The sequence below is a fragment of the Prunus mume genome, linkage group LG4, assembly GCF_029339155.1.
Source record: "Prunus mume cultivar Tortuosa linkage group LG4, ASM2933915v1, whole genome shotgun sequence".
NCBI classification, from domain to species: domain Eukaryota; kingdom Viridiplantae; phylum Streptophyta; class Magnoliopsida; order Rosales; family Rosaceae; genus Prunus; species Prunus mume.
In genome coordinates, this window is record NC_142701.1 from 3,230,675 (window position 1) to 3,243,689 (window position 13,015).

A 13,015-nucleotide genomic window follows, 5' to 3' on the forward strand; every position below is an offset into this window, starting at 1 on the left:
TCTCATAGTTGACACCGCCGAGAAGGAAAATCCTCCCGCCAAGGTTATTGAGAGAGAGAGCTTGGCCACATCCGCCAATGCAAATTCTGGGCGGGGCGAGAAAAGGCCCACCGCCCCCATCCAAGGTAAGCCATCCTCCATGATTATTTTTGCCCTTTTAAATATTTGCACTTCTAGCCTTCTGAATTCTTGATGGGCACATTTAAAAGCTTAAAACTCCAACTTTTTAGGAGATAGCCCTACGGAAATACTTTTGCCCTCTCAAACATTCCTTCGCCCAAAAGTTCTCATAAACCTTTCACCCCAAGGTATGGCCGTGCACTTTTTTTTTTTTTTTTTTTTTTTTTTTTGAATCAAAATGAACTAAAATTAATAAGCTTGTTGCAGGTTCCCCAAGGCCCGCGGATCATCCTTCCTCTTCTCATTCGGTCGGGGCCGTGCATTCGGCCACCACTTCATCCGCCGCCTCCGGTAAGCCTATATCTCTACATTCTTTCATTCATTTAATTTTGAAGGGCAAAAACTCACCCTTATGCCCAAAAATGTAGGAAACTCAACCTCCTACACTTGAGAAGGGAATTGGGGCGCAAGTCATGACTCCGGTGGGCGAGGATGAGGTAAATCCATCTCCTTAGCCATTTGAATTTTCTTTTACTTCTTTTGTGCTCACTAAATTTTCACACTTAGTCGGCCGAGATCACTACCACGGAGCACCCGGAGGATGTTTCCACGGGGTCACACGAGATTACTCTCATGCCCGATGATCACGCCCATGAGCACGTGGATGAGCTGACCGAGGAAGACTTCCCACATGTTCCGAATTCTCAGGTTCATTGAAATTTCATACTTTTTTTTAAAATTTCTAGATCTGCCCACTTGGACTTGATCCTTGGTTTGCTCCTTAATCAGCCCCTTAATGGGTTCATTGGTTGGCCCCTTGGGCTTTGACGAAACCACTTCGAGAGTCACCTCACATTGGCATCGACTACATAGCACAATGGCCTTTGGAGGTTCTTCCTTGGTCAAAACTTTTGTCTCGGGAACCTTGGCCACCTCAGGGTACATTTTAGCTTTGCCCTTCACCTTAGGATCCGCCGGAATTTCCCTTGCCCTTCTTTCTGCCGCAGCCCTTGCTGAGCCACCCAAGTCCAACCTAGGCCTAGGTTGGTCTGGCCTTGGGAAGTTAGCATTCACCATGTTGACTTGAGCATTTGGGAAAGGATTCTGGTCGACACCCATTGTAGCTTTCTCCGGAAACTTCAAGATCTTCCGATCGATGAGATCCTGCACGGCATTCCGAAAAACCAAACAATTGTTAGTCGTATGAGACCACACATTGTGAAACTTGCAATAAGTTTTATTTCTAAGTTCGTTAGCCGACGGAATATCATGATCATTAGATAATTTTATGATCTTTTCTTTCAAAAGTTGGTCGAAAATTTGTTCGGCTTTAGAAATATCAAATGTGTAGGACTTAGTCACGACCGCCTTTTGGGAGGTTCCACTAAACTTGGACATTTGGGCCGTGGTCGGCCTTTGATCCTTAGAGGCTTTAGACAAAGCCTTGCACACATATGGCCCTTAGGCCACAATCTCGGCCAAGTTTACCTCGGCCGACTGCTCTTCCTCCTCTAAGTAAACTTCATCACCTCTTTCTTCTGAGTCTATATCTCCAATGTCTACAGCGTGGACCGCCGTGGTCCTAGACCCGAAGGTTTGGTTGAATCCCTATAAAATGTCGGCCGGGTGCCGCCGCCTTTTGTTGCTCCTCCTATAAAGGGCTTCTATCGATCCACCCGAAGTAAGAGATCATAAATGTCGCGGAACTCAATTCCTTCGAATTTCTTTCGGAGGTCAAGCAACAATCCTCCTTGGGCCAATTTTGCAAACTCGTGCTCCGGCATATTGACCGTACACCTAGCCCTTGCTTCTCTAAACCGCCCCAAATATTCTTGGACCGACTCACTTGGCTTCTGACTTATCTTTGCCAAGTCGGCCATTGAGACTTCCGGCTCCGGTCGATAAAATTGCTCGTGGAAGACTTGCTCCATAACTTGCCAATTCGGGACGGAATTTTGTGGAAGCTTAACATACCATGAAAAAGCTGCCCCCGTAAGGGTACTCGGAAATAGCCTTAGTTTCAAGGCCTCGCGATGCCTAATCTCCAAGATTGGGCCGTGAATCGCCAATGTGCTCAACGGTCGATCGAGCCCATCTCCCGAAAATAGTGCGAAATCCGAACCTGAAGCCCTCGAAATTCCTCTTGATCAAAATGCTCCGGATATGGCCTTCGGTAGACTGCCTACCAATCCTCCTAGCATGGGGCACCATATCTTGAATCATTTGTTCGACCGCACCTCGGTCGATTGCTTGATTCCCTAGCAATGGGTTGTTAGCATTCCCGCCGGGGTTATTCCAACCACCAACTCCGAATTGGTGATATGAGGCCCAAAATTGGCCCCACCGCTGGTGAGCTTGTGGGCGGAATTGATTATATGGCGGGAACACTTGAAATTATTGACCGCCGATATGGGTTGTTGCCCATCGGCGGAATATTAACCACTCGGGCTTGGTGCCCTCACCGTGGATTGTTGGGGCAGATTTACTCCAAAACCATTTGGTTGGGCCTCCACTTGTGGCCCAACCGCTGGTGCTCCAATAGGCGCCCCTTGGTTTCCATTTTGGCCATTTTGCTGGCCTAACCATCGATCAAATCTCTCGTTGATCTGAGCACTTTGAGTGGCCATCGTTTGGGCCATTGTCTCCATGACACGCATGAGTTGTTGGAGTTCCAATGAAGTGGCCGGATTCGCCTCACATCGGTCCCCTGCGACTGTAATATCCTCAACCACCACGTGATCGTGGCCAACGGCCGTGTTTCGGCCAGGGGCCATTTTGCTCTTGAGTGGCCGGAACATTTTGTGGCTGAGTATTCAAAGGGAGTGAACCAGCCATGCTTGTCTCTGATTCCGACCGAAGTCTAGACTCTTCAAATTCTTGATCTCTTCTAGGATTCCTCCTAGTGTTTACGACCATACAAAACCTAGTGGTCCCACTGGGCGTGCAAATTATGTTATCTTTTCGCCAAGGCCACGAAAGGAACTTTTGGTCCTTCTTCTTTTTTGAGTGCGGGGCGTGCCACCACCAAGCCCCAAATTTGGGCTTGAATGGAATGTGAGTAGATGGATGTGTTGCGTCCGAGATCTGACTTTAATCAAACGATTGTTCGGCCAAGCAAGGAACCTCCTCACGGCCTAGGCTCTTTCACTACCTCAGAGTCAAGGCTTTATGTGAGCAACCAAATGATGTGGAGTGGGTGGAGATGAAGATTGAAGGTGAAATGTAATGAAACGAATAACACGTGCATAAAGTAAAAGGTGCTTGAATTTAAATATAATTGAAAGACAAGTGCGGAAAGTAAAGTGCGTAAATAAAGAATGTAAAGGCAAGTGCGTAATTTAAAGTGCGTGAAATAAAGAATTTAAAGACGAAAAGTGAATGTAAATTATGTAAATTAAATAATTGAAATGCGAAAAGTAAAGTAAAGGGCGGAAAGTAAACTAGATTGCGAAGAACAGTAAAGAAACATGAATTGAAGTTACTGTAATTAAAATAGAATTGAAAAACAAGAACAAGAATGTAAAGGCATAATTGAAATCTATGGAAACTAGAACGGGAAAAATAAGAACTAGGCTATGGTTACATTATGCTACTCCTACGATAGAAATTGAAGAGAATGTAAAATGACAAGTTGTGTGTTGTGTCGGGGGTCTTTTCTCTTCCATAAGCTTGGTATTTATAGGGGCTTCAAAGGCCCCAATTTGGTTGGTCACAATTGGCATTCAAATCAATCATAATTGCTCTAGAATATCTTCAATCCCTTGTCTCATGCTTGTGATTTAATATGAATAATATTTGATTTGATTTTCCTTCCATCTTGAGCTCTCCCTCAATAACTTCAATTGACCATCAAGCTGGGATAATTCCTTCCATATTTGAATTGTAACCTATGAAAATCCTCCTACGGATTATCTCTCTCCTTATTTAAGCATTGACTGATTTTATGTATTCGGCCGCTTTTAGTCTTCCGACCAGTATCTACATTTTCGGCCGCATATAGGCTTTCAACCACTTTTATGCTCTTGACCACATTGATGTGTTCGGCCACATTGATGTATTCCACCACATGTAGATATTCTGCTACATTTATGATTTTGGGCTTCTATCCGGCCTTATTGATTAGGCCCACCGAAATATAGCTTGGGCTCACTATTAGTTTAATTGTCGGATCTCGGGCCTGACTCGGTTAAACTTCAACCAGGCTCAAACAAAAACAATATAAATTTGTTGAGTGTGGCCATCTAAGCTGTGGAAGCAAACATGATTACATTGATGTATCAAATATTAGTGTGACAGGTGAGTTGCCTTTTTGTTTGAGAACTAAATCAGAAAAGGGAATTGTTAACTTTGGTGGGAATTGCTTATCCGTTGTTCTGGAATATCATATTGCTTATCCATTGGAGGAAAACAACGTAGGAATAGTTGTGCTTGCAGTGCTTCTGCTTTTAAGCTTTATCAAATTATATCTTTATTGAACTTGAACATCATAGGGCATTCCCAAAGACACTACAAGAAACTAGCAGCCTAAGTGAACATTCAGGGCACTCCTTTTTTTATACTTCTCTCCCACTCAACCTATATATCTAGAGCTTTATGTAAACTTAATATTGGGTAAAATCATAAGAACCCAATCCATGACCTAAGATCTTGAACTTCATGATTTCACAATAACATTAGGCGGAAATTCAATTAGACTTAAATTACATACATACCTTGAATGATTAGTCTTTTACCATATCAAGATATTTGCCTTGAGCGATCCATAGGCGAGCCGTCAGTGTGGAGGAAATAGATTTCTCTCTCTAGCCTTTTGCACGTTTAGAAAACCCTAATACGTGTCTTCATCAGTGTACACATAAGATGGGTATGTGCACTATTATAGGCAGAGAGAGTACCCGTTTCCTAGTGAAGCCCGTAATCAATTACCACCCATCACGGTAATAAAATAAGAAACTACTTCTCTTTATTTGACCAATATAATTATTCTGAATAATATTTATTAAACCAATTAAACAATTTATTTACCACATATGTCACTTCATGTGGGCCACACATAATATTTATGAAATATTCTTACATTCTCCCACTTGGCCCATATGATAAATTTACTTTTTGGTTTAATAAATAAACATTAGGCATGCGATACATTCAGAATAAGCCTCACTTTCATATGGTCGACATAAATACCGCATTTAAGCAATTGTCTAATGCGAGTCATGGCGGTTATGCATCCATAAACGATACAATCCCTTCTATGTACCACAACATTAGCAAATCACCTAAAACAGTCCATAAGTGAAAAGTATCATAAAAGGTCCAATAATGTCTTTGTCAGAGACGACTCCTGTTATCATTCATCCAATCTCATTCATGTATACATATAAGGGAAAACAGGATATAACAGAAACATATTCAATTATTGAGCTCAGAGTGTCAAAATAAATAAAATGTCAGTGTGCAAACCACAACATCATAAATACTATCATGGTTTATGACCAAGAACAGTCCTCTCAACTAACTATTAATGTCTTTGGCCAAAACCTTTTACTTGGTTTGCAAGCATAAGTTTTGTCTTTATAAACACTCTTTGTTTCTGAACCTCCTTAATGACATGGTATTTAATTCCATTATGTTTAGCACTCCTAGAACACTTGTCATTCTTGGAGAAAAGGACAATTGCGGTATCAACATAAATTCTTAGCGGTGTGGCAATAAAACATAAACACCAAGTCCTAAGATTAAAACCCGCAACTTCAATTCATCAACTATGGCCTCAAAGCAAACCATATATGCATAATGAACTCTCATTGTACTGTTCATGTTCCAATTCACTCTTATGGGCATTACATAATGCTAAACTTGTCCCCTTTCTGAATTGGAGCAACATTAATGGATAAACATTATTTCATATCATGTCTCTTTAGAACACTTACAATATATGCTTAATGAGACAAAATTAACAATTCATGTGATCCATTCTGGAATATTTCATTTCCAATCACAAAAATTGTCTCATCCATATATTTCATCCAAGGTTCTTAGAGAAAAGCTTAATGGTTTCAACAATGAAAACCAAGACCAATATATAGCAAGCAAAATAGCATAAATATCCAAAGTGAGAAATATAGACTTACTCCCACTGACCTTGAGATACATACAACAATTAGTAGTGCTTTCATCAAAAATTAAAAATTAAAAATATTATGATATTATTAAACTTTGCATACCATAATAATTGCTAAATTTTTAATTTTATACAGTGAATTCTTCAGTTTACAAAGCATGGGTTTCTTTCAATAAAAGAGAAGTCTTCAGGTTCATTCATACAAACTTCTCTATTAAACACTCATCTAATATTTTATCTTTCACATCCATACAGTGTAACTCTAAATCATAATGAGTTACGAATACCATTAATGATTCTAAGTGAGCCATTCTTAGAAACAAGTGAGAATGTCACTTTATAATATATGCCTTCTTTCTTAGTAAAATCGTTGTCCAATAGTGTGTCTTTATATCCATCTATATTATTGCCATTGGAGTTGTATGTAGTCATGAAGACACCTTTACACACACCTTGTCCTTTGCAGGCAAATCGACGAAATCACAAACTTCATTCCGGCAAATTGATTTCAACTCATCATTCATGGCATAAATCTATTTAGTAGAATCAATATATGTTTAATGACATGTGAAAATAAAATCAAAATCTGACTTAACACTTACAGTCAGATTCTTGTAGATATCCCAAATAATCACTTAGAGTAGCAGATACCAACACGTTTAATGTCTTGATATCATCTTAATGCTATTCTTTGTGGGTCTCTACTACACTTTCACTGGTGAAGCAGTCATAATGGAGTGATTAGTTATTCATTAATTTGTTGGTCATTGTTGTTAAAATTGTTCACAATTGTAGGAACAACAATTTCATTATGAAGTATGCATGCAAAAATTTGCACACTAACTTCTCATAAAACCAATTTTCTTGGTTATCCACTCCCACTAATTTCACCATTTAAAATTAAACTGATGTTACTGATTTCAATAATCTCATACCCCTGTTAGGATAATAAAATTTATACCATTTGTACTTTTCTAGGTAACCAATAAGGTTATCAAAAAAAATTATGAAGGTCCAATCCCTTCTCATGTGAACATTATATTCTTACTCCCACTAAGCAACCCAAAACATAGGTGCCTCAAACTGGATTTCCTTACTTTCCGCCGTTCATATAATTTCTTATTTGAAACTATTGTCGTAAGAACAGGTATCCATAATGGTATAGGTAACAATAAATTACTTCACATACCCCTAACCAAAAGGCAGAGCATTATAAGTTGAACGCATGTTTTATAAATAATTTCAATTAGCTAAAAATTTCTTATGGAATCTTTCTTGGTGTATTTAAATTGTTCTCCTTAATACAATCCACTTACACACCAATAAGAGATCAATAAAATATAGGTTCAAAAGAACCTCATTCCTTACTGATCCTTTAGTTCTTTCTGTGAACACATTACCAGTCATTTATGTCATAAGAACATTAAATTTTAATTTGTCAAATAGTTGTCACTTCTAAATTAATCATGTGAAGTATCAAAAATATTTAAAGAAAAAGTCATCATGCTCTAACTTTGTAAATCATTAATAGAATACCATAATTAACAAAATAGGCATTCTTTAAGAGACTGAAACAGTCATCACCAAACTTTAAAGGATAGAACATTATTGCCAAATTCCAAAACAAAATTCCAAGTAGATTTGAAACAGGAAGAACATAATACGCTTTCAATAAACCTAAATCATGGGCATTAAATTGAATATATAATTCCAAAAAGTGAAACCAAAAGCAACTTTGCATTGAACTATTAGAAACATGAATTTTAGCACATAATTTAATCCATCAAACATCATAAGAAAATTCATCTAAAAATTGATTCGAAACACATAAAAGCCAAAGACATTCTTTTCGAATCGTATTGTGTAAATGCTTCACCTTCTTCATAAGTAAAATTGATTCATCTTCTTCATCTAAAGGACTTCATTTTGCCACTAAATTAGTCCATTGAATAATGCACTCATTCATGCTTCACATACCATCAAATTTCATGATAGTAAGGTCAGCCAATATTGTCCATGTAATGGACTTGTTAGCAATTCTCAAGAATTCTTTAGCATTATTCACATTAATGGAGCATAGCCTTAATTTATATTACAATGTCTATTTATTCGCATAAACATAAAGCTCAATATGTTTGATCTTTTACAAGCTTTATGGGAAGTCTTTAATCCTCAGTGTCTTACTATAATAGCAATGAGTTTCTCATTTTGAAATGCCTAATCAAGACCCAGAACACTTTGGTGATACTGGACTTGTTCAAAACAAAATGAGAAATTAAATCTAAACTAGATCAAACATGAGAATGAAGCGAACCTAAAAGTGAGATTGCAATATAATTTGTAATATGCTCAGAATACTAATGCTTCGAGTAATAACCACGTACAAACATATATAAGACTTGTATGGTCTGAACATCAATAGATGTATCATCATAACTCTCCTTTGGGATAAATTATGACAGTACCAATAATTAACAATTATGATGCATTTATTTTACATTATTGGTAAATGTATATTCCTAGTTAGAAAGGCTTTGATATCTTTGGATATCCAAAACAAATCTAAATAAAAACATATACAAGTTACCTCATTTATTTCACCAATCATATGAATAGTGGATCCACCTTCGGGTGATCTGTATATCTTATGAATGATGAAAATCAATATACTCATGACGTTCGAACCTTGAAAACATTATAAGGTTCAACCTCATTTATATGCATCTTTAAATCACAAGTAATTGATTAATTATCATTTAATTTGATATTCAAGGAACGTTCTAGCTTGGCCACTTTGGTGACTAACAAACCATTCATAATAAGAACGTCAAATTAAATTAACAACTGTATTAGTTAATCAATTACATAAGATTAACTAATACACTTTAATGATTAATCGATCATTAGATTAATTAATTTGATATTCAAGGAACATTCTAGCTTGGCCACTTTGGTGACTAACAAACTATTCATAATATGAATGTCAAATTAAATTAACAGCTGTAATAGTTAATAGATTACATAGGATCAATTAATACACTTTAATGGTTAACCAATCATTAGATTAACCGATAAATATATGACCTTTTAACACAGTAGTGGGCAATAGACCTTTAGATTGCCTCGCTTCATAAGACAATGTACAGTGACAATGAAATACAATATGCTTACATTTATTTGTTTTAAATAACTTTAATCCATTGTACATGTCTACACCAGGATCATTCCAGGAGTTCATAAGTGGTCATACATTTAATACATCATTCTATTACAAATTTCATTTTATATAATTGCAATTCTTAATTTGGTGTAAATATTATGCAATTTTCCCAAAACTAGTATTGCATAAAGAAACAGTACTCCATACTATATGTACTGGTTTGATAGCCAATTCATCCCGACCACTAATATATACACAGTACATATTTGCTAATTCAACTTTCCCAAAATTACATATGCATGACATATCCATCAATACGCTTATTTGCTATTATTTTGTCATTCATATGTAATACCATATACTGAATGGAAAACTGGCAGCTATATTTCCCTTTTATGTAAAAGGTGCTCTCCCACATCGTACGCAGACCGGTGCACCGTAGGAACCCATGCGAGCAAATATATGTTTTAATTGATATAAAAACCAAATAAACAATAGCCAAAATCAAACACAGTACATGTCCACCGCCAAATAAACGATAGCCAAAATCAAACAAACAGGCGTAAATTTTATGGCTCAACCAAATCAATAAACCAAACCTCATAAATCATAATGGAAAATCAAGAGAGTTCTCAACCATGCTCTAATACCACATGTAAACTTAATATTGGGTAAAACCATAAGAATCCAATCCATTACCTAAAATCTTGAACTTCATGATTTTCACAATAATATTAGGCGGAAATTCAATTAGACTTAAATTACATACATACCTTGAATGATTAGTCTTCTACCATATCAAGATATTTGCTTTGAGCGATCCGTAGGCGAGCCGTCAGTGTGGAGGAAATAGATTTCTCTTTCTAGCCTTTTGCACGTTTAGAAACCCTAATACGTGTCTTCCATCAGTATACACATAAGATGGGTATGTGCACTATTATAAGCAGACAGAGGACCCGTTTCCTAATGAAGCCCATAATCAATTACCACTCATTACGGTAATAAAATAGGAACCTACTTCTCTTTATTTAACCAATATAATTATTCTGAATAATATTTATTAAACCAATTAAATAATTTATTTACTACATAGGTCACTTCATGTGGGCCACACAGAATATTTATAAAATATTCTTACACCTTATTATGTCTAGGCTTGCGTACATCAGGCCTCACCTTTTAGGAATTGGGAAATTGGCGGCTTTACCCTTGCTCACCTAATTTATTCACTAATATCCTTATTTTGAAACCCAATCACAAATGCCCCTTATAAAAACTCTCTATTGACAGCCTATTGCCCATCCTTCATTTAGTTTTTTTTTTCTCAGTCATTGCTCTTCCTCTTCCTCTTCTTCCTTCTCCCAAACCTCACAAAATCCACCTCCACCATATAATCTCCCCTAACTCTATCTCCTCTTAGTTATATTCACCTCCACCATAGAATCTCCCCTCCTCTCCTCTCTTCTCTCTCTCTCGCTCGCACCCACATCGCCGACACCACCGCCACCTCCTCAGAAACCCTAACCCACATCGGCTATGGCGATCTTTCCACCTCCATCTCTCACTCTCTGTAGCCTCTCTCAACCTCCATGCCAAGAGATGGCGTCTCAGGTAGCTAGCTTGGCTTTTCTCCTACATATTTGGGTTTTCTTCTCCTTGTTTCAATTTCATATATTTGGGTTTTTGGTGCTTGATGTGAGTTCAAGTCCCTCCAAGTCAAATTTGGGTGAGATTGTACTGAAATTTGTTGAAACATAATTGTGGGTTTAATTTAAAATTTACTCTCTCTATATTTTAAGCTTGTGTAGAGAATGTTATTTCAGTGAGATTATACAAGAACTTTTTGAACCAAAATTTTGGGATTATGCAACATATATTTCTCAGTTTGTCTTAAGGAATATTATGCTTGAAGCTTGTCCAATCTACAATGATTTTGAAGATTTTCTTTTGCTTACTGAATTAGATTATTGAGTTAGGTTTTTATTTTGACAAAAAAACAATTGAAGAAACACAGTTATTTGGTTCAATGATCTGAATTTGTTTGTTCTGTTTTGGAATGTGATTTTTGAATGAACTATATAAATTGATTATGTCTTGAGGTGGAGGATATCTCCAAAAGTGACTGTGGAGTTTGTAAGTTTTATGAGAATGCCAATATTTTAATATAAGTTTGATATTGTAAAGTTGGCATATGTTGGATCTTGGTTTTCTCTATTTTTCATAATTCAATCTTGGATCTGTTTTTGGTGTAGTCTATAGTCCTCAAGGTTGGTATCATGCCAAGGTTGTGTTGGTGCCGTGAAAAGAGTTCTTGGAAAACTTGAAGGTTTGTTGATAGCTCTTGCATTTATCCAGTTCCATTGTCTTGCTCTTCTTCTTCTCTGAGACTGTGCTTCTTTAACTGTTTGAACAATGCGAAATGCAGTATTGATGATTTCCTTATTTGTATTTTTATTCGCCTACCAAGACACACATTCACTTCACCCATGTTTATAATAACTTATATACTGCAATTGAGTAGTACGAAATCGTGTGCATAATTGTAAACTTTAATTTTGCAATGGTATTATCTTGTGAAATTTTCTATATGAAGAATTGGGTCATTTAGAAAAGCTAACAATCTATATGAAAGTCGGATTCTTGAAGGTAATCCTTCACTTGGAGAAACCACAGATAGATTTCTCAGAGATATATATAACTCAGCAAACTTCAAGCTTTGCTTTTAAATGATGTATATCATAATATTTTTTTTCTTTCTTTTATTAATAAATGTATATCATACTGCAGTTTTACATTTATCCATTCAATTTGTTGTATTGCATGTAAATGTATGTGTCTGATACTTGTAGTGCCTGTAAATATGTCTGAACTTGTTTTGGTATTAGTTTCTGAATCTGTTATGGTATTGGTTTCTATTATGAATTTTGGAATTGGTTTCAGTTGTGATGGAATGTTATGTTTTTGTTTCCATTGTGATTGAATGATTTGCTTCTAATATGCATTTTTGATCTGTTTTATACAGATGGAAGATTGTATTGTTTCAAGTGGTAGCGTTCTCTTGGGGAGGAAATTGTTAACTTTCAGCTTATATTCGGTTCTAAGAGGAGATGTTGTCGAATTTTACTGATAGATATAAAATGTATTAAAATTCTCGACCAACAGCAAATGTAAATTTTTTCTTTTTTTGCCACTTTCTTATGTATATCTTAAGATGTAATGAGATAACATAATTAGTTCCTCAATTTATGAGAGTCAAGTTAGAAGGAAATTTTTCAATCTCTAGTTTCCATGGTTTTATAGTTCCCCTTGCAAAGAAGAAAAAAATACAAATGTAACCAAATCAGTGATTTAACTGGCAAATGCCATGACAGATATATATTGCATATGTATTGCACATGTATAGCTCTTTATTGCTTGTGTATTGCCCCCGTATATCCTTTTTTTTAAAGTCTGTTAGAATAAATTTATAGGAGGAATATGAAGTTTGTGTATTGCCATTGTATAGCCTTTTATTGCTTATGTATTGCCATTGTATAGCCTTTTATTGCTTGTGTATTGCTACTGTATTGCCCCCGCATATCTTTTTTTCCTTCTTCAAGTCTATTTTGGAA

At 36.4% G+C, this 13,015-nt stretch overlaps 1 long non-coding RNA gene across 1 annotated transcript; it reads left to right on the forward strand.

Annotated features, from left to right (window-relative positions):
- The first annotated feature begins 10,756 nt into the window (after positions 1-10,756).
- On the forward strand, positions 10,757-12,608 carry LOC148917675 (uncharacterized). Its single transcript, XR_016125826.1, has 3 exons — positions 10,757-11,015; positions 11,657-11,730; positions 12,427-12,608. It is a non-coding gene; the product is annotated as an uncharacterized LOC148917675 (long non-coding RNA).
- The last annotated feature ends 407 nt before the right edge of the window (positions 12,609-13,015 follow it).